The following is a 23,284-nucleotide window of genomic DNA, read 5'->3' as shown; positions in this document are numbered from 1 at the left end:
GATTTGCCGTTTCCTGAGTCTGTTGAACAAAGTTTACATTCCGGCGCAAAACAACCACCGTTAAAGTCTCCAGTTACAGAGTCAGCAGTACCAGAGTCACAAGGACTTAAAGGACTGTTACCATCACGAAATGGACACGAACTTGACATGACAGAGCTTGGTAGACGACTGGAAGAATTAAAGACGGAATTGCAGCAGCATCGTTCAGCCAACGCCTCGGGACACGTGACTATGTCTCCCCCAAACCCCCCTCTGTGTTCGGGACAAGTATCAGGGCCACCTCAACCTCCTTTGCAAATCCCTACTCCACCTTTAGATCAGGGCGGAGGGGGAGGTTTGCGTCCATCTGGTAATGTGGGAGGTGAGGGAGAGAATCAGCGTCCGCCCACGTATACAGGGGAAGGGGGGGGAGGAGTAAAATGGAAAGGGATCATTCGAGATGCGTTATTAGAAGGAGTTATAATTCCACAAGCGTATCCAGTGATTGTGGGTGCAGGTCCTGAGGGAAGAAATATTTGGCAACCGTTAGATTGGAAAATTGTAAAAGAAGCATTGTTACTACAGTTAGCGAGGGACAACACAGATGAGGACTGCAGGAGAGTTATTGCAGGGATGGCGAATCGTGACCCCACCTTAACTGAGCTAATGGATGCTTGCGGGAAGGTAGGAACCACCACATTTCAGATGGAGCATTTAGCAAAAACTTTTGCGGCAGCAGTTAAGGTAGTTCATCGTTATTATACATGCGGGCAAAAAGGTCACTTTAAGAAAAACTGCCTTAAGAAGTCGAAGCTGAGTGGGAGAGATAACTCTGTTTTGATGTGTCATTGCTGTGGGAAGCTAGGGCATTTTGTGAAGCTGTGCAGGTCTCAGTATAATGCTCAAGGTCAGCTGATAACAACCAGGTGAAGAATACAGGGAAACTGGAGAAAAAACACGGGGAGAAACTGTGTGCTGACACAAATGAATCTTCCCAACCAGTTCCAGGCCTAAGCAGTTAACTCACAGCCCGAACCGCAGGGAGCGCAGGACTGGTGTTTCCACGCAGGGTTAACCTGTGCGGCTGCCAAGCCTTGTGGCAAACAGGGATAATGCTAATGCTGATTGTCAAAAGATCATTGAAGCTTTACCTGGAAAAACAGATTTGAATGCTATGATAAAGGCATGTGCAAAAGTGGGTACTGTGGAACATAAGGCTCAAGTTATGGCTGCGGCCGTACTTGGGGCTTACGTCGTCACAATTGCAGCCTCTATTCCAATTGTTAGCAGAGGACACAAAATTAACAACACCACGACAGACTACTTCAGAGGTACAGCAACTGATTACAGAAATAGAAAGCAGCCTACGTTCCAAATTTGTACATCGTATTGATTTGAATTAGGAAGTACAAGTTATCACTTAGTTTGATAGACAAATTCCGTATGCAATAATTGGTCAATGGAATTCAGAGTGATCAGATTCGTTACAGAGCTATTGGCACAGATTATTCATCAAAGGACGGATGCGATGTTGGGAGCTTGTGGCCAGAGATCCTGCATCACTAACAGTTCCTATTGCAGCTCAATATTTTGAGTGGTGTATGGCTAATAGCTTTGCTTTACAAACAGCTATGGAGAATTTCTCGGGACAGGTCGTTGAGTGCGGAACTTCCAATTGCCACGGGAGTGTGGTGTACAGACACTCCCGTGGATGGAATTACCATTTTTACAGATGGATCTGGGAAAACAGGCAAGGCGGGCCTTGTCTGGTATTCTGACAGCAAGTGGGAATCTATGGTAGTACACAAAAGGGTTCATCTCAGGTGGTAGAATTATGAGCTGTATTAGAAGCATTTCAGAATTTTCCCATTCCCTTTAATTTGATTACTGATTCAGCATATGTAGCTGGCATTGTAAAACAATTGGATAGATCTGTTATAGAGCATACATGTAATCAGTGTGTTTTTGAATTGCTGCGAGCTCTGTGGCAAGAAATTCAAATCTGAACTGCATTGTTTTATGTTTTACATGTAAGAAATCATGCTAATTTGACTGGGTTTATTGCAGAAGGCAATGCTCGACCAGACTAGACATTACCAGACTAGACATTACTGGACTAGACTCAGATGTTATCTATTTACCTATCAAGAAGGAATATCTACAGTGGTTAACAAATCAGTCAACTATTTTTCAAATAGCCTTACAGGACTTTACTGGACAATTGTTAACACATTTACCAAAAGATAAAAAGCTAGAGTTTATTTGCAAACAGGATTGGGAAGAAAAACCTATCAGATCAGAGATACCTGTGACTGGACTAACTGTTTTTACTGATGCAGGAAAGCGATCACATTCAGCAGTTATTACCTGGCAAGAGGATGGACAATGGAAACATTACAAATTCTCAGGACAAACTGAGGACTCATTGCAGACACTTGAATTTTTTGCAATATACCAGGTCTTTGTAAAATGGAAGGACTTACCTGTAAATATTGTAACAGACTCTATGCAGCAGGCATTGTAAATCGAATTGAAAGAGCTTTTATACGACCAGTGAAGAATATGCGACTTTACACCATTTTGCTACAGTTGCATCAGGCAATAAACCTCAGAGAGATACCTTATTTTGTCACCCACATTCGTAGTCATCAATTTGATCAAGGTTTGAGCATTGGAAATAATAAAACAGACACACTTGTGTCCTATATGCAAATATTACCAAATTTATTTGAACAAGTACACCTATCCCATCAATTCTTTCATCAATCAGCGAAAATGTTAGCGAAACAATTTCACCTCACCATGGCACAAGCACGTGAATTAGTTAGTGCTTGTCCTGGTTGTCAGAAAATTGGCATGGGAATTGGAATAGGGGTAAATCCTCGAGGATTGAGTGCGTTGCAACTGTGGCAAATGGATGTTACTCACATTGCAGAATTTGGAAGGCTCAAATATGTTCATGTATCTGTTGATACGTTTTCACATGTAATATGGGCAACAGCACAAACTGGGGAAACAGGTCATCATGTCAAATGACATTTACTTGCTTGCTTTGCAAGTCTTGGGGTTCCACAACAACTTAAGACTGATAATGGACCAGCATACTGTTCACAGATTTTTCATCAATTTTGTCATCTATGGGGTATGACACATGTCACTGGGATTCCTCATTCGCCTACGGGTCAGGCGATTGTGGAACATGCTCATAGTACATTGAAACAGCTTCTGCAAAAACAAAAAGGGGGAGAGGTGACCGAACCTTCTGAGAGACTTGCAAAAGCTGTTTATGTACTTAACCATTTAACTTTAGCAGGAGATAAGGAGCGACCCCCAGTTGTAATACATTGGGAGGCAGTTCGACAGGGAGCAAGCTATGTGCAAAAAAAAGGCAAAGTGTGGTATAGGGAACCAGGTACTAACGAGTGGTTAGGACCAGGGGAACTATTACTAATGGGTCGAGGTTATGCTTCTGTCTCTACAGACACAGGAGTATGATGGTTTCCGATCAAATGTATTAAACCATATGTGGAGGTGGAATCCAGATCCGGAGATCCGACAGAGAGTAGCAGAAGACAGCAGGGCAATCAGGGATGCAGCAGGAAATAGTTGGTTCAACAAAATCCTGCAAGAATTAGGTGGATTGTCTCTAAAAGGATGGTTAGCCGCATTATTAGAGGGAATAGTTTATGTAGTTGTTATTATAGTTATCATAGGGATCTGTGTGGGTTGTGCTGAGACAATCATTGCGAAGAGTATATGGAAATAGTGAGATAATAAATCTAACTACTTCCAAAGGGGGGAATTGATACCGGATGGTTTAGCAACGGTTTAACAAGAATAGGCCTCAGAGTAGGCTCTAAAAGGCCTGCTCTGTGTTACCTTTACACAGAATCAGCTTTCCTGTCAGTAATTTTCCTTTCAGCTGGAATAACAGAGAATAACAGTGTGTTCTGAAGCAAACTGCATGTTTTGTAGATAGAGTCTGCTTATGGGAATGTTTATAATAGGCATTATCCTACTTGTGTTACCCTGTTTGTTTGCATGTTTGCAGAAAACTGTGCAATAAATGGTCAATACAGCCTTTTTGGCACAACAACAGAGAGCAGGATTTATGGGTAACCAAGGCTGGGATTCTCTGACCGGGCTCTGCGAGACGCAGGGAACCAGGTTGAAGTAAGAAACAAAGACAAAAAGGACAGGACAGGACATAGCTCGTTCAAAAACAAAAAGGGGGATTTGTGGGGTTCCCACTAGACAATGGTGGGAATGAGGTACTGAACAAGCTATGTCCAGGCATGTCCAGGGGGTGGTAATGGGGTGGTAATGAACTGACCAATCATAATACAGAACAAGGGCCTTGGCTATGAGACCAACAAGATATGTAGGGAAGTTGAAAAATAAGAAAGAATGCTGCACCTGCAAGATATAACTTTTTAGCATAAGCCAATCAGAACTAATATAGAGGTGTGTGAACAAAGCATACTAACCAATCATAATAGAAATGACATGTACACAGAGTGTGTACAAAAATAGAATAGTATAAATGTATGCTCAATGGAATAGTATAAATGTACCCTCAGATACGTAAATAAACGAGATCTGCTTAACGATCATATTGGTCTGCGTGCGGTGTCTCCGTGCCCTCTCGCGAACACTGATAGTAAATATGCCTGAAGACTGTCCACAGACTGTCTACTACGTGTCAGGAAATGGCCTCAAAGTAGGGTAGAAGAGACAGGCAGAGAAGACTCGGATATTTTGACTTAAAGATGGGAATGAGTAAGAATGAACATCATAAATACAAATGAAAATACAGATATTCAAAAGACACCACATCTGAACATCTCAAAAAAAAGACCAAAAGAACTTACAATGAAAGCCAAGTCTGACAAATGCAGACAAAAAATGGGAATTTTTTTCTCAGAGCATGTCAGTAGAAGAAGAAATTTTGCCATAGGATATCTATGAAGCCAAGAACTTAGCAGAGTGGGTTGTTTCTATGAATAGCAAAAAGATACAGATTTCCTATTATACTTAAAAGTTTTAGGAAAAGTATAGCACCTCAGCAATTTGAGGGTAACAGCCCTAACCACTAAAGACAGGTGAGACCTACTGTGGGAAAAGCATAGAGTAGAGCCCCAGGGTAGCTCTGTCTCTGGGGCTTTACCATTCTCTGAGGCATCTGGAGCAGGCCACTGACAGGCAGAGGACAGTGAAAAAGATTGATCTTGGGTCTGACCCAATCTGGCAATTTTGGTTTCTCCAAATTTTACAAGCACAGCCCTAGCAAATGCTTTCTAGTCCTAACGTTAATGGCCAGTAACACCTACAAGTCTCTTGAAGAAAAATACTAAACATATAAATAAATACAAACTAAATTATTCCCCAGTTTGCAGGGGTGTAGAATATCAGCAAAAGAAAAACCCTAGTATTTCTGCTGGAGTTGCCATCCACTGTGAAAGTACCTAGGAATTACAGGAAATTCAGAGAAACTAAGATTTTTTTAAATCAAAGAGTAACTTAGACTAAAGCAGTAAAGTTTAGAAAAGGCTCAAATGTGGTCCAAAACTGAAGCACATCAGCACTGTTACTAACAACAATCAGCACTAACTGTTAATGACTTCCGTACCAGTGGGAGTGTTTAGTGTGACATTACTATTTTAGGACTATAGCCTCCTTTTTGAGGACAGAAAGCATGTCTTTTCGGCTTTGAATAAAAATTCAAATTTTTTGAACAAAAATTCAAATTCTTTGAACAAAAATTCAGTTCTGCTCAGCTCTTGTAGCTTTCCACAGACTTTCCTCTCCTTTCAGGACAGTTCAGGCCTCAGTACTCAGCACACTGATCATCTTTCTTAAAAAATCTTAACTTTCTTCTTGCATTGATTATTTTGACAAACTGAGGATTTGCCCCAAAGACAAAAGTAAAAGTTTGTGTTTTTTCTTCTTTTCATCAGTAGGATCATTTCAACCAACAGAACAATTCTCTGTCTCCATCAGGCAGAAGTCTGTCTGCAGCTTGAGTCACCTGACATAAAGCAACAGGACTTTCTCAAAGTAACAGAAAGGCAAAAGTGGAGGGAGGAACAAAGATTCTACAAGTAACTGCTGTTCCAAGTAATGAAATCTGGCCCCCTAAAAATCTCTATACCTTCTTCCACAGTCTTCACTCATCTTTGCAGGAGCTCCCCATGCCTCTCTCCTGCTCTGCTCCAGTCTGATGAGACCCCACCTGGAGCACTACATCCAGCTCTTGAGTCCACAGTGCAAGAAAGTTATGGAGCTGTTAGAGCAGGTCCCGATGAGGGCCACAAAAACGGTCAGAGGGCTGGAACACCTCTCCTATGAAGAAAGGCTCAGAGAGCTGGGGTTGTTCAGCCTGGAGAAGAAAAGGCTCTGGGGAGATCTTACTGCGGAAAAATGTAGAGAGTTTTATCCAGGGTCTGTAGTGACAGGACAAGGTTATAAACTGAGGTTATAACACAGTTATAAACTGAAAGAGAGTAGATTTAGATTGAATATAAGTAAGGTATTTTTTATGATCAGGGTGGTGAGACACTGGAGCAGGTTGCCCAGAGAAGTTGTGGATGCCGCCTCCCTGGAAGTGTTCAAGGTCAGGTTGGATGGGGCTTTGAGCAACCTGGTCTAGTGAAAGATGTCCCTGCCCATGGAAGTGGTGTTAGGACTAGGTGGTCTTTAAAGATCCCTTCTAACCCAAACCATTCTGTGATTTTATGATTCTGTGATTCTATTTCCTTGTTTGAAAAAGTTCAGTTCTCCCCTGCCTAAAAACACAGACATACACAGAGCTTAAGCTCTGTCCCACATTCTCTAAGACTTCCTCCCTGGTTACACTGACCGGCTATCCAAATGATGCCAGCAAAAGTGGTAAGAGTCAAATTCTCCTTGCTGTTCCCACAGGGAGGGCATTTGGCACCTACTTGCCACTTTTCATAAAACTTAGCAAACAGTAATATTTGAGACCCATTTGACTGAAATTTGAGAATAAGTTTAAGAGCACTTTAAGAGGAAGATGGTGATGGACAAGTATCTGGAACATGGAATTACTACTTTCTAGAAAAAAGCAGACAAAGTGTAGAAGGCCATAGTGTTGGATCATGGCATGTTGTAACAACACAAGTTAAAAATAAGCTCAAAAGTTTCACAAAGATAAATATTTCAGAAGGGAAACAGGACCAGTCAGTGTCACATGCCAGCCTGGAGTGATATTTCTTGTAATATTATGGTAATTATTATTTAATAGTGGCATGAGTAAGAATGGAAGCCAAATTCATTATTCTTTGATATGATAGCAAAGCAACTGTTGCATCTTTGCAATAGTACATGAAGAAATTATCACAATCAAATGTGACTTATATCTTTCCTGTCCCTTTCCAGCCTCATGTTGCTGCCACACACATCTCTTCTCCTACCAGACAAACAGATTTCAAAAACAGGAACAGCTATATTGTACACTGTCAGGCATACAAAGGGTCTAGGTACTTTGTAATGGACACAGATATATGTGTTTCCTTTGTAATAATTATATTATAGTAATTATTATCTGTTCCAATAGAAATATCTGGAAAGCTTCATGTGCAAATCAAATTGCAAAAAAAAAGAGAGATGATAATCAGAACCCTTTATTCTGCACTCATTTTTTCTTTCTCTTCCTCTTATTTGAAGAAGATAGATGTTGCACTACTTGCAAATGAAATTGCCTGAATCTCTGCACTTCAGCTGTTCATTTTAACTATGTGGATACAGTCTTTAATAAGTGGAGATGTACCATAAGAAAGTCTTCAAAGTTTCACCCATATTTTAAGAACAAATCTAGATTTCACAGAATCACAGAGTCACAGAATCAATCAATCAGGTTGGAAGACCTCTGGGATCATCGAGTCCAACCATTGCCCTGACATCACCATGTCAACTAGACCACGGCACTAAGTACCATGTCCAGTGTTTTTTTAAACACATCCAGACATGGTGAATCCACCACCTCCCTGGGCAGCCCGTTCCAATGTTTAATGACCCTTTCTGAGAAGAAATGCTTCCTAATGTCTAACCTGAACCTCCCCTGGCGAAGCTTGAGGCTATGTCCTCTTGTCCTATTGCTAGTTGCCTGGGAGAAGAGGCCGACTCCCACTCCGCTACAACCTCCCTTCAGGTAGTTGCAGACTGCAATAAGGTCACCTCTGAACCTCCTCTTCTCCAGGTTAAACAACCCCAGCTCCCTCAGCCATTCCTCGTAGGTCATACCATCCAGACCCTTCACCAGCTTGGTCGCCCTCCTCTGGGCTTGCTCCAACACCTCAACATCTTTCTTGAAGTGCGGGGCCCAGAACTGGACACAGTATTCAAGGTGTGGCCTCACTAAAGCCAAGTACAGAGGGACGATCATTTCCCCAGACTGGCTGGCTACACTATTCCTAATAGAGGCCAGGATGCCTTTGGCCTTCTTGGCCACCTGGACACACTGCTGGCTCATGTTTAGCCGGCTGTTGATCAACATCCCCAGGTCTCTTTTCGACAGGCCGCTTTCTAACCACTCTTCCCCCAGCCTGTAGAGCTGCATGGGGTTATTGTGGCCAAAGTGTAAGACCCGGCACTTGTTCTTGTTGAACCTCATGCCGTTGGTCTCGGCCCATCTATCTAACCTGTCCAGATCCCTCTGTAGGGCCTTCCTACCCTCCAGCAGATCGACACTCCCACCCAGCTTGGTGTCATCTGCAAATTTGCTGAGGGTGCACTCAATCCCTAAGTCTAGATCCTCTATAAAGATATTGAACAGTACCGGCCCCAAAACTGAGCCCTGGGGAACACCGCTAGTGACCGGCCACCAGTTGGACTTTGCCCCATTCACCACCACTCTCTGGGCTCAGCCATCCAGCCAGTTTTTAACCCATTGAAGAGCCCACCCATCCACGCCCCAGGCAGCCAGTTTGTCTAGGAGGATGCTGTGGGAGACAGTGTCGAATGCCTTACTGAAGTCTAGATAGACTACATCCACAGCCCTGCCCTCATCTACTAAGCGGGTCACTTTGTCATAGAAGGAGATCAGGTTGGCCAAGCAGGACCTGCCTTTCATGAATCCATGCTGGCTGGCCCCGATGCCCTGATTGTCCTACATACGCCATGTAATGGCACTCAGGATGATCTGTTCCATCACTTTGCCTGGCACTGAGGTCAGGCTGAAAGGCCTATAGTTCCCTGGATCATCCTTCCAACCCTTCTTGTAGATGGACGTTACATTTGCTAATTTCCAGTTAGCTGGAACTTCTCCAGTTAACTAGGACGTCTGGTAGATAATCAAGAATGGTTTGGCAAGTTCATTTGCCAGTTCCTTCATTACTCTGGGGTGAATCCCGTCTGGGCCCATAGCCTTGTGGGTGTCCAACTGGCACAGCAGGTCACTAACCATCTCCTCCTGGATTATGGGGGGCTCACACAGCCCCCCGTCCCTAACTTCAGGCTCTGGGGGCTGAGTCTCCTAACGATAACCCATCCTGACACGAAAGACCGAGGCAAAGAAGGCATCGAGCAGCTCTGCCTTTTCCTTATCCCCTGACACTACACTACTCTCCTCATTCAGCAAGTGGTGGAGGCTCTCCTTGGCCCTCCTTTTGCTGTTAATGTATTTGTAGAAACTTTTTTCGTTATCTTTGACTGTAGCAGCCAAATCAAGCTCTAATTGAGCTTTGGCCCTTCTAATCTTCTCCCTACACGACCTGGCAACATCCCTATAGACCTCCCAAGTTACCTGACCCTTCTTCCAGAGCAAATAGGCTCTCTTTTTTTCCTTAAGTCTAGCCAAAGTTCTCTGTTTAACCAGGTTGGTCTTTTTCCCCGAGGGCTTGTCTTCCTACACAGAGGGACAGCCTGTTCCTGAATATTTAACAATTCCTTTTTAAAGCACGTCCAGCTTTCCTGGACTCCTTTGCCCTTCAGGACCGACTCCTAAGGGACTCTGTCCACCAACCCCTTAAACAGGCTAAAGTCTGCCTGGCAGAAATCTAAGGCAGAAGTTCTGCTCTTGCCCCTCCTTACTTCCCCCACTATTGAAAACTCTAACATTTCATGGTCGCAATTCTTAGGACACTGCTCAGTGAGGGAGTGCCTGTCTTCTCCAAACTATTCAGTGAGAAGGCCAAGATTTATTTACTGAGCACTGATTAAACCCTGCTCTGAAGGCAAAACTATTAATGTCTGTGTGAGCCGACATAGGAAGGACGCAGGAACAGCCACAAGACCACAGATAAAATGCAAAGAGCAAATTTATTCCCGTTGCCTCGCAAACTGGGGGATCTCCCAAGCAGCACCCGGGGCAAAGGCACGCAAGCGGGGACGCAGACACCACGGAGCTCGGTTCCTGCTAGACAGAGAGTGAGAGATTCCGGGCCTGCTGCCTTCGCCTGTATATAAAGGATTTCTTGCAGGCGGTAGTTTTCCACTGCGCTTTGATCTTTCTCACAGCAGGGCAGGAATCTCAGGCATGAACAATTAGGTGCCCCTGAGTCTTATCACAGGCCTGTGTTATCTGAATAGAGATGTTCTACTTGTCCAGCACACAAGACTAAACAACAGTTACTAGCATGATATATGTGTTTTTCGACACCTCAGGTGCAAGTCACTTGAGCGTGTTTACAATCCTCCTCGCTAATCTTCCATTATGTTCCCACAATGTCTTTTAGGCTTCTTCTCTGCTGTAATCACTGTAACATCTGACAGCTTTGTAAATATTAACTATTTTTTGCTTCATCAAACTTCTATGAAGCTTGCAAGTGGTTTTTGCTATCTTCCCAAGTCATAAGGCAGTAGAGAGTCAAATGTATCTAAAATTAGCAGATTCCTAAATTACTGCCTGATTTTTCATGATGTTTAGCATTATACAGCATTTCACACACAGAAAGCATATCTCCTAGTAGCTTTAATAGGAGTGGTAACTGTTCAGAATATCTGCAAAACATATCTGTCCTGGTTTCATTCAGATTTGGTTTCAGTTTGTGGCCAGCCATGGTGATCAAGGCCCTTAGCAGTAAAATCCAGGGCAGCTGACCCTGACTGGCCCACAGGTGTATTCTATAACATTAACATCAAGTTCACTATAAAAGAGAGGGCTTGGGGGAAAGAGGTGGGGCTTTTCCTGCTCTTCTTGCTTCCCCTCCTATGTTTCTCATTGTGATTCCTGGAGCAGCTTGCTAGTGCTCTGTGGATAAGTATACTTTTGTCTGTTTTGTGTTGTCATTTATATTGATTTCTTTATTTCATTAAATCTGTTTAACTTCAACCCACAAGTCTCCCTCCTTTTCCCAGTTGCCTTCCTCATTTGGGGAAGGGACATTGGGTGATAGAAAAACTGATTATTGTTTAGCCCTGAGTGCAAGCAAAATGTGGATAATATCTCACACTTTCAAGCTGGAAACATGAAAAAATGAAGAACTCATGTTTCCCTTTCACAAAAGATGTGACTTGCTCAATAACAAAAAAAAAAAAAAAGTCAGGCCAGGCCTTCTGAAGCAAACCAGCAGCTATGCTCCATCACAGTCAATCAAGTGTGCCTATGCAATGGGTGAGTCAGAGGCCTGTAGAAAAAAACAAATATATGTGCCCTTCTTTTAAGTTTCAGATTATAGTGTTTCCTAATACACACATGATAAGGACACTAGTGAGAGTGTACAAACAACCTGAATCATAACACATCCTAAGCCTCTGTATTCCTGTCATTTTTATGTTTAATAAACTTACTGTTATGCATTCATATACTCATAAGAAACCAACTACTGCCTCTCTCATTAATGCAGATTGAGGAGGGAGGATGGAACATTGTCCTTAACCCCAGGATGAGTTTGACATAGGCATCACGGCTCTCCTGAGGTGGATTTACAGTTGCTGTACAACTAGGCTTTATCACAAGATGACCTGAGCAGCTCTGATCTGTCACCTCTTCTCACTGGAACTGCAGGGAGGCAAAGTTCTGAGTGGAAATCTGAAGTTGTCTGGCTTCTTCAGGTCACCAGACATCATCTTGGAACCCAGCTGGTACATGCACAGGAGGCTGGTGCTCTATTCATATGGCTCTTCCTCAGGCTAGAGACCCTCTCAGCTGCTCCCCACAGTGGTTTCTTTCTGCTCACTTGCTTAACTGCCTCATGCTTGGCAGAGAAGTACTCTGACTGTAACAGTTCCACAACACCCACAGAAACATCTAATTTTCACAAAGGCAAGCTGGATTTTCATTGCATAATATACAATCAAATTTCAATAAAACAAGGAGAGAAAAAAATGCATTTTGCCCCATCTTTCACACCACCATGTTCCCTTTTCAAATGGGAAAACAACAAAACAAGATTTTGAGCAGCCTTCGTGTTGCCTATAGTCTCCCTCACAAAACACAGCTAGCCTTCTTTATACCTTAAGCAGACCTGCAGAATCTGTCAAGGTTTCTGCCACTTCTAGTTAGAAAAAAAGCAATGTTGTTTGAGCCTTGCACTTGTAAAATACGCTCACTGACCACCTGCAGGACCAAGGTTTTTTCATTTGCCAATAGGTAAGGAGTACCTGAGTGACACAACAAATCAAGTGAGGGTTACATTTTCTAGAAGATAATCTCATGGCTGAAATAATTTAAAAAAAAATTAAAAAAACCCAGCCAACTGTCCACTTTTCTTCCACCAGTGTATTTCACTTGAACCTATTGATGAGAAAAAGGTAGGCATTAATTATCCTTTCCTACATGTTTACACACTGCATCAAGACAAACCTTAATTTAGTGTTATAATCAACTTAATGGAGCATGTACAATGAGTTTGTTTTTTTCCTTATCAGTTACTGTACCACTTCTCTATTGCAATAAAGAGGACCAATATGCAATGAAACCTAACAAAACAAAACAAACAAATAAACAAAAAAAAAAAACAAAAAAAAGAAAAGGCTTTGTTTTTTTAAGACCATGCCGTTCATAATGGCATTAAAAATTGCTGAGCCAGGTGGTGGGAATAGTAGCTATAGATTAACATTTTATGCTCAAGAAACACTTTAAAATTCAAACAACCTCTCAGGCAATTTAATGATGAAAACAGCACTTTACCAAAAGTTGGTTTCCTCTGCTCAAAAAGAGGTCCCAGTGCACTTGGAAACTAACTGTCCATCTGTAGAGCTAAGAAGCAACAAGTAACTTCCTCCTCCCCCGCTTTGTTTCATCTCTTGAACATATTGCCACTACATAAAGTGCGTATGGTTTTTCTCCCCCAAGTACATCAGTACAGATGTAAAATAAACCTATTGAGTTGAATGAGGCTCAGTAGCAGGAACATAATTCATAAGAACTTTACACAGAAGCAGAATCTGGTATCTGGACATAGTGGACAAATGAAATTAAACAAAACTATACAAGTAATATCACATCATGTGAAAACACATCTAGCAATCTTTTTCATTCAGTATTTCACAATGTTACAATGCAGTAAAATATGACATGCAATAAATAAAATGCTGTATTAAGATCTCATGTAAAAGTCCATGACAAACATTTCACTCAGTGCTCTTCTGCAGTTCTAGTTTCTCCTCATATTCAGGATCTGACTTGTCAATTTAAAAGGTTAATTGTCATTTTTCTCAATGTTGACTGTGCTGTTTTTCGTGTTTGGTTGGACTGCAACATCCTTGGAGATGGTGGGCTTCTTCCTTTGTCACAGACATTTCTGAAAGATGCCAAGATCCTTCATTTCACATAGAAATCCATGCTCAGTACACATCAGACTGTTCAGGATTCAGTAGCTATGAATTTTACAGGCTATCTACCATCCTGGCAAACCCTAGCTGGGCAAACAGAGATCTCCAAGCCAACAAGCCCACAGCTGAAGAGCCAGCCCATCAAAGATCTGTAACAGAGCTGTCACATCCCTAGGGCAACAGGCACAAGGAAGACAAACAGTATATGCTGATGAAGGAATTGCATGCATTTCACTGCCTGCATGAGAAAGATCACACAACTTTTACTTTCTTAAGCACCTCATCTGCTTGCCCAGCCTAGACTCCTGCTACAATACTGAACCCAGTTTAAACTCCATTACGGCCCTTGGGAAACTTCTGGGATGGGCACTGGTTTAAGGACAAAATGATACCGATTTCCAAACTGGTAGATGAAAGGAAGCATGATGACTCTTGAATGTCATCAGCATATCTAATGTGCAGGTGGTTTTATTTCCTGTGAGGGAACAGCATTTACAGGGTACAGCATTTTACAATTTCCCGCACTCCCCATCAATAGCCAATCATGGTGAAAGGAAGGCTGGTGAAGTTTGCACTTCTTGTCATCTACCTAATTTTACAAATTGGAATGAATACAATGAGATTCTGAATTAAGTCCAAGAACTCTTCCAGTCCCAAATTTCTTTAGCTATTTTTTTTTTTTTTTAATTAGGCCCTTTATATGTGAGATGATTTGTGTAAAATTCCTTGCTAGATGCAAATTTTGTTGTCTTGCTGCAGCATCTTATACAAAAAGGTCTAAATATAAGACAGTTAGGCTTTTTTGACCGTTACCTCAGCTGTAGCTTTTTGCATTAGGCTGAACATACAGTCGTTGCTTTGGAATAATCAGAAAGCAGCTCTGACCTGTCAGACCCTGATAGGGACCTGCAGTACAGGGGTATGTGGGAAACATCACTGATAAGCTGCTGCATTTATTACCTAGAAAAATCAATTATCATCTGCTCTGTGGTAACAACAGTGTCCTGGAAAGATGAGAAAGAAATAGCAGCAAAAAGGATTAATGCAGCAGTTAGTGTGGTATTGATTAGGCCTCTGGTTTGTGGGGCTCAGTCTGGATTTGGTTAACAAGAATTAAATATCAACCCTAGCCAAATAATGACTGAATAGATTTTTTTTCAGTGATAAGAGGAGCAGACACTGCATACAAAAAAATACACAGTGAGTGGGGTGGCTGTAATGTTTTACGTAGCTCACAGTCTCCCAGAACATTAGTTTTATGCAGAATAAGTCACATAACTGCACAAAATTTTCATGCCATTATCCTACCTCCTTCCACCATAAACATGAACCACATTGGAGGTGAAAATCTTGTTCGTTAGGCAAATGTTATGAATGGAAACTACCAGAACAATAATTCTGAACAGAAGGTATATGACAACATTTCCTCAGACAGAGGGAACACAGAATCACAGAATCACAGAATGTTAAGGATTGGAAGGGACCTCGAAAGATCATCTAGTCCAATCCCCCTGCCGGAGCAGGATTACCTAGACCATATCACACAGGAACGCGTCCAGGCGGGTTTTGAATGTCTCCAGAGAAGGAGACTCCACAACCTCTCTGGGCAGCCTGTTCTAGTGTTCGGTTACCCTCACCGTAAAGAAGTTTTTCCTCACATTTATGTGGAACCTCCTGTGTTCCAGCTTGCACCCATTGCCCCTTGTCCTGTCGATGGATGTCACTGAGAAGAGCCTGGCTCCATCCTCATGACACTTGCCCTTTACATATTTATAAACATTAATGAGGTCACCCCTCAGTCTCCTCTTCTCTAAGCTAAAGAGACCCAGCTCCCTCAGCCTCTCCTCATAAGGGAGATGTTCCACCCCCTTAATCATCTTTGTGGGTCTGCGCTGGACTCTCTCTAGCAGTTCCCTGTCCTTCTTGAACTGAGGGGCCCAGAACTGGACACAATATTCCAGATGCGGCCTCACCAGGGCAGAGTAGAGGGGGAGGAGAACCTATATATAACCTATATATAACATAACCTATATATAACATATATAACCTATAAATATATATATAACATAACATAAAATATATATATATATAACATATATATATATATAACATAAAATATATATATATATAACATAACCTATATATAACATAACATAAAATGGTTATGTTATATATAGAACCTATATATAACATAACCATTTATATGTAAGATGATTTGTGCAAAATTCCTTGCTAGATGCAAATTTTGTTGTCTTACTGCAGCATCTGATGTGAAAAGGTCTACTTTTTAATATAATAAAATTAATGTTCTATGTAAATTTTTTTTGAGATTTTGCAAACAAGTAGCTAACAATCAGGAGCTCCTAAAAACATCAGCCTTTCAAGAATAACTTATTTTTTCAAATATAATAGTGGTGTCAGTGACTGAAGAGACATTTCTACAGCCACATTTCCCCGACTAAAGAACAGGTTGTTATGGGAAAGGACTGCCCAGATCTCTCTTCTGACCTCATTCATAGAATCACAGAATCATAAAATGGTTTTAGTTGGAAGGGACCTTAAAGATCATCTAGTTCCAACCCCAGTTCCATGGCAGGGACACCTTTCCACTAGACAAGGTTGCTCAAAGCCTCATTCAACCTGGCCTTAAACACTGCTGGCGAGGGGGCAGCCACAACTTCTCTGGGCAACCTGTTCCAGTGTCTCACTACCCTCACAGTAAGGATTTCTTCCTAAGATCTAATCTAATTCTATCCTCTTTCAGTTTAAAACCATTCTCCCTCATCCTATCACTACATGCCCTTGTAAAAAGTTCCTCTCCAGCTTTCCTGTAGGCCTCCTTCAGGTACTGGAAGGCTGCTATGAGGTCTCCCTGGAGCCTTGCCTTCTCCAGGCTGAACAAATCCAACTCTCTCAGCCTGTCTTCATAGGAGAGGTGCTCCAGCCCTCTCATCATCTTCATGGCCCTCCTCTGGACTCGCTCCAACAGCTCCATGTCCTTCTGTTGGGGGCCCCAGAGCTGGACGCAGTATTCCAGGTGGGGTCTCACGAGAGCAGAGTAGAAGGGCAGAATCACCTCCCTTGACCTGCTGGCCACGCTGCTTTTGATGCAGCCCAGGATATGGTTGGTCTTCTGGGCTGCAAGCGCACATTGCCGGCTCATGTTGAGCTTCTCATCAACCATCACCCCCAAGTCCTTCTCCTCAGGACTGCTCTCAATCCATTCTCCGCCCAGCCTGTATTTGTGCTTGGGATTGCCCCAACCCACATACAGGACCTTGCACTTGGCCTTCTTGAACTTCATGTGGTTCGCACATGCCCACCTCTCAAGTCTGTCAAGGTCCCTCTGGATGGCATCCCTTTCCTCCAGAGTGTCGACCACACCACACAGCTTGGTGTCGTCGGCAAACTTGCTGAGGGCGCACTCAATCCCACTGTCCATGTTGCCGACAAAGATGTTGAAAAGCACCAGTCCCAATACTGTCCCCTAAGGAACGTCACTCATCACTGGTCTCCACTTGGACATTGAGTAGTTGACCATAACTCTTTGAGTGTGACCATCCAGCCAATTTTTTATCTACTGAGTGGTCCATCCATCAAGTCCATGTCTCTCCAATTTAGAGACAAGGATGTCATGCGGGACAGTGTCAAATGCTTTGCATAAGCCCAGGTAGATGACATCAGTTGCTCTTCCCTTATCCACCGGTGCTGTAACCCTGTCATAGAAAGCCACCAAATTTGTCAGACATGATTTGCCCTTAGTGAAGCCATGTTAGCTGTCACTAATCACCTCCTTGATTTCCATGTGCCTCAGTATAGTTTCCTGGAGGATCTGCTCCATGATCTTGCCAGGCACAGAAGTGAGACTGACTGGCCTGTAGTTCCCCAGGTCTTCCTTTTTTCCCTTCTTGAAAATGGGGGTTATGTTTCCCTTTTTCCAGTCAGTGGGAACTTCACCAGACTGCCACTTCATCTGCCAGTCGCTCAGGACCCGTGGATGCACCTCATCAGGTCCCATGGACTTGTGCACTTTCAGGTTCCTTAGATGGTCTCAAACCTGATCTTCTCATACAGTAGGCAGTTCTTCATCCTTCCAGTCCCTGCCTCTGCCTTCTGCGACTTGGGTGGTGAGGCTGGAGCACTTGTCGGTGCAGACCGAGGCAAAGAAGTTGTTCAGTACTTCTTTCTTCTCCATATCCCGTGTAACCAGCTCTCCTGTTTCCTTCTGGAGAGAGCCCATATTTTCCCTAGTCTTCCTTTTATCACCGACATACCTATGGAAGCTTTTCTTGTTGCCCTTGAGATCCCTGGCTGGATTTAATTCTATCAGGACCTTAGCTTTCCTAATCTGATCCCTGGCTTCTCGGACAATTTCCCTGTATTCCTTCTAGGCTACCTGCCCTTGCTTCCACACTCTGTAGGCTTCCTTCTTGTGCCTGAGTTTATCCAGGAGCATTTCATACTTGCATTAATTTGTCTACAATACAAACCGTGATAAATGAGTTTCCCATCATTCTGTGTGTCCCAAAGATGTATTTTGCCCAGAAGTGATCCAGAGTGTGACTGGCTCCATGCAGTAACAATATTGAGAGTGTTGGGGCCCCGAGAACAAGGAGGTTGTTATAAATACCTTAATCACTCAACTATCCTGGGTGCTCAAATAAACAAAGCAAAGCCTTTGCAATTTGGATAGCTGTAATGGTTGTAAGATAAGGAGGCTCCAGGACAATCTCACTTCAGACAACTGGGCCTTGGGAAAACAGATGCACGGAAACACAAAGATAAGGGAGTTGCAACAACAGCCTTGAGGGACATGGCCTAAGAAATCCCAGGACTGAGGTTGTGCAGAAGCAAATGTCAGTCAGCGGACACATTGAGGAAGTTTACAAGCCTTCATCTGAAGACCCCTGATGACCACCAGGGAAGACGACTGCTCATGCAGAGCGGACATTTGCATATCTTATGGTTATATAAATGAGTTCTCAGAAATCCTATGACTATGTATAACTTTATGGTAGTCTCTGAAAATTTGCCAAATCAGCGGAGCACTCATGGTGGATGAATCCCCAGTGCTGCCCAGTGCTGCTAATAAAGAATACTTGCTTAACAATATTGTCAAAGTGCTGTTGAGTCTTGTTTCTTTGTTTCAACATGTTAAAGGTAATAGGTCTTAGTAAAATGCTGCTCACTTTAAGCATTGTACAACTATAACCATTGCCTCTTTAGCAACTGTAAATAATTAAGTGACTTTTATGTTGCTTATTAGAAAGAAATTTCTAATTCTGCTGGATAACGGAAATGAGAACAATGGGTGGTTTCTAGCAATTAATTTCACACCGATCTAAGGAAATGGGGGCTCTTAATATTTGTTAAATAGCTCCATTTGCTAGTACACACAATAAGAGCAAGCAATTAGTAACAGAATAACATGCAATAAACTGCAGCAGAGGACCAAGCAGTATAACAGTACAGCCAGCACCAGTGAGCCCACAAATCACACAGATAATGTTTCAAAGCAGCAGCAACTGACCTGCATCTGAAAAGCTAAAACTCCAGCTGAAACGCAGCCATTATTACAAAAACCATTGCAGAGGGATATATGCCTCATCCCGTGCAGACAGGGCCAAGAACACTAAAGCTTTCCAGACAGCCTTGCAAGGAACCAGACACTTTCTCATTCCAGGTCTCAAATGTGCAGTCCACTCCAATCCTAGTTAGCACCAGTCCCCGACTCACACATTGCATTCCTGATGTTTGATGCTTCTGTACTGTTTCTGGAAGAATTGTTCCTGGGAAAAGATAACACACAAGATGATAGATAGGAGCTAGCTTTGGAGCACTGGCTGCCAGTGAGACAATAGTACTTAAGTCACTAAGTCACCTTCCCAAAGATGCAATGCAGTTCAGCGGCAGTCATTAAAACACACATTTACTGAGTCTGCTTTACCTTTCTCCATCTGTCTATCCATGGAATTTCAACAATTATCTCTCAATATTTGTTATTTATGTATTAATATGTCAATGACACTCTTGAGCAAGGTGCATATAGGAGAAAGTAATTAAAAAAATATAGAAAGTCAGAATATAATCTTTCTAAAAGCAATTAAGTGCAAATCCCACAAACACAAAATTATTTCTTAGCCTCAATTTCACTTTTACACAACACTTTTTTTACTTTTATAATTAAAAAACCAAGCAGAGTAAGAATATGGAAAAAGATAACAGCAGTGCTGAAAACTTTAGGCCAGGAAGCTACATAGAAATCTATTCAATTGCAAAACTTAAATGGATATATTGCAACAAATTAGATACTGAAATGTCTGAATAAAGCGTAAAAGTACGCATTTTGCTGTATCCAGGTGAAAACAATCAGAAGCATGAGCGTATACCAAACTAACTTTGGTCAAAGTTAATAATAAAAATCCAAGCAATTCCCTGAAATTGCCAAGCTATAGCATTCAAAACAGGACTACATGCTACACTCTTCCAACATACTGAAATTAGTTTGGAGAGCACATGTAAGAGACTAATGTCTTTAGCCCTATCCACTGTCTATTCGTAGCAATAACACTTAAGGCATTTAAATATATTATTCATTGGAGTCTAGAAGCAAAGAGTCAGAAGTGACTCCTTTATACACTCCGTAGAAGAATTCAGTAGTGAAGGCCTGGGAACAAGGCTCAAACCATGTCTTTCATGCTGTGTGTTGTTTTATTTAAGTGAAGCACTGTCCCAGCCTTTCATAAATTACTGATGCCTTGTATCCTCCAGTTTCTGCAGGGCTGAGAGAGGGAAGGTGTTCACTGATTCATAGGCCTTTCAGCTTTTCCAGAACACAACTTGTATATTTATCTTCTTCCTTCACCATATAGACCAACTGCTCCTGAGGAGGAAAATGTGGATGTGGATTTGAAGAGAGAGCACAGGTCTTTGGTTTGGCCTCAGTAAAACTTTCAGCATAATATTACCATGGAATTCATATCCTAACTATGGTCAGCTAGAGGCCCAATTACTACAACAGGATTTGTTACTCTTGTTTCGAGCATTCAAGCAAATCCCCAGGGTCCTCGTAAGACATACCACAGAGCCAAGAATGTATTGGTGAAGTTCACAGGGGTGTGAAGAAGGAGGTGAGAAGAACACTTTATTCCATTATTTATTTCCTTCTACAGAAGAAATGCAAAGAGGTAGAGCTGGATATAAGCAAGGACTGGTTATGTGAAACAAAGAGGATTTCACAAGTCTCTTGAATTGCCAGGGGAAATTTCCATTGTACAGAAATAAACTAATTTCTCTGCAATGCAGACAGAATTAAATTTTGCCAGATCTAAGTTGAAGGGCCAGGTGTATTCTTCTTAGGAATGGGGGACAGGAGAGAGAACTGCTGCTTACCAAAGGAGGACAGATTCTGCACATAGCACCACATGACACTGAATTCCTCTCTCCGCAGCAGCCCACCCAGAGCTCACAGACACATTGCAGGCCTCTCACCACCCATAACAGTCTGTAAACAGCAAGTGTTGGGAGGACACAGAATAGCTGAACTGCAAGACACTAGAGCTTGGAGATATGAAGAAAGCAAAAAGACCTTCAGGAGTTCATCCCTCACAAACTAGCATGAATACCAAAAAGAGAACACCACCTCGTCTTAGATTCATCCTTCAATCTCTTGGGGCATACAGGTTTCAGCTCCAGCTGGAGCCAAATCTACAGCAGCCGACTCAAGATACTACACAGTTAAACTTCCTTAATGCCTCCAAAATGATGAGAATCACCAATTGACAACATTTAAGGAGTTTGCTGAAGCCTCAGAAGAGCACAGAAATATGATTATAAAGACAACTGATGCATGCTAACTATGCTGGGCATCTAACCAGAGTTTTTTATTTCTCCCACCTGCAATTTCAAAGTGGTAGGAGAGCAGAGTTGTTAAGAACATGTTTTCTTAATTACATTACCTGTTAAATGCAGGGAGAATGTCACAAAGATTTTGCCTGTCTTTGTGACATTCTTTCAAAACATTGGCTAAATTCTGCACTATCTGTTGCAAAAACTTACCTTCTCTGGCTTTATGGCTGACCTAGGTTATAGACCTGTTTGGAGTAAGAAATATTTTCACTGAGTTATGGTTATAAAAATTTAGTTGAAGAACATTGTAGTTCACTGTTGAAGCATCATGGTACAGTAGATCATGGAAGCAGGTACATTTGAATTATTTGCAGTGATGTTACAGGCACAAAATATAGCTAATACCATTAACAATAAACTCACTTGACTATCTACCCTTGGTCTTTAAGAATTTTAGATCTTTTCAAGACATCCTGAAATTATTGCACCAAAGACACATCACCAAATAAAGTTTCAGTTCAAACTCAAAGCTGACTAGTAAGCCAGTTTGTTTTGTTTTCTGATTCAACATCCCTCTTGCTGCCCACTTTGGGGTTGGGGACAGGTGAAGACACTGGCAACATGGTCATAGTTACACTTCCTAACAGTTTTCTCAAACGTCTTTCTTGAAAAAAGCTGCTGCCCTCATAAAACATTTTACACACCTGGCATGCCTTACTGAAGCAGATCAAACCCATGTTCCTCTTTTCCTCCTGTGCAGTAACTGTTGTTTTCCATCTCAAAGCTTTCAAGGTTTCAAAATGTTCCCATTCTGAAGACTTCAAATTCAATACACATTTCCCTCATCCTCAAAACATAACGACACAGAACAGCTACTGGGAAGTGGGACAATGACATTACCACTACTCAAACAGTTTAACACCAATTAAGGTAAAGTCTCTCCTTATTCTATGCTAGCTATGCTTGGTACCTACTTTTAGGCATAGCACTATCTCACAATGAATAAAAAGCAATTTACCTCTAATGACAGACTTCCCATGAGTGTGAGAAGAGCAGTTAAACTGTTCTAAATCCAGTGGTAGTTTGCTTCTTTGTAATGTTACAGAAATAAGACCATCCCTTAAAATCCAAGTCTGTAATCTGGAGCAGAGAGAGAAAAAAACCCACAATCTAAGTAGGAGTTTCTCAAAATCCAATGAAGCAGTTAAACGACCAAACCCCTGGTTTCCTCCGCCACCTTCAACCAGAAATCCTACCCCAGAGTCAAGAATCAAGGAGATGATTATCACTACTTGCATATTTATCAGAGTTATACTGTTGCCTAAATATTTTAATTCCTGAGGAGTCTTTTATATAAAATACCAACCAGCTTTTCTCTATATGAGTTTCTCAATGTGTCTACACAGCATTTTGAAGCCAAATAAGAACAGAATCACAGAATCAATCAGGTTGGAAGAGACCTCAGGGATCATCGAGTCCAACCATTGCCCTGACACCACCATGTCAATTAGACCATGGCACTAAGTACCATGTCCAGTCTTTTCTTAAACACATCCAGAGATGGTGAATCCACCACCTCCCTGGGCAGCCCGTTCCAATGTCTAATAACCCTTTCTGAGAAGAAATACCTCCTAATGTCCAACCTGAACCTCCCCTGGCGAAGCTTGAGGCTATGTCCTCTTGTCCTATCGTTAGTTGCCTGGGAGAAGAGGCCGACTCCCAC

The sequence above is a fragment of the Nyctibius grandis genome, chromosome 6 (genome assembly GCF_013368605.1).
Source record: "Nyctibius grandis isolate bNycGra1 chromosome 6, bNycGra1.pri, whole genome shotgun sequence".
Taxonomy (NCBI): Eukaryota; Metazoa; Chordata; class Aves; order Nyctibiiformes; family Nyctibiidae; genus Nyctibius; species Nyctibius grandis.
Note: the sequence above shows the minus strand (reverse complement) of the source record.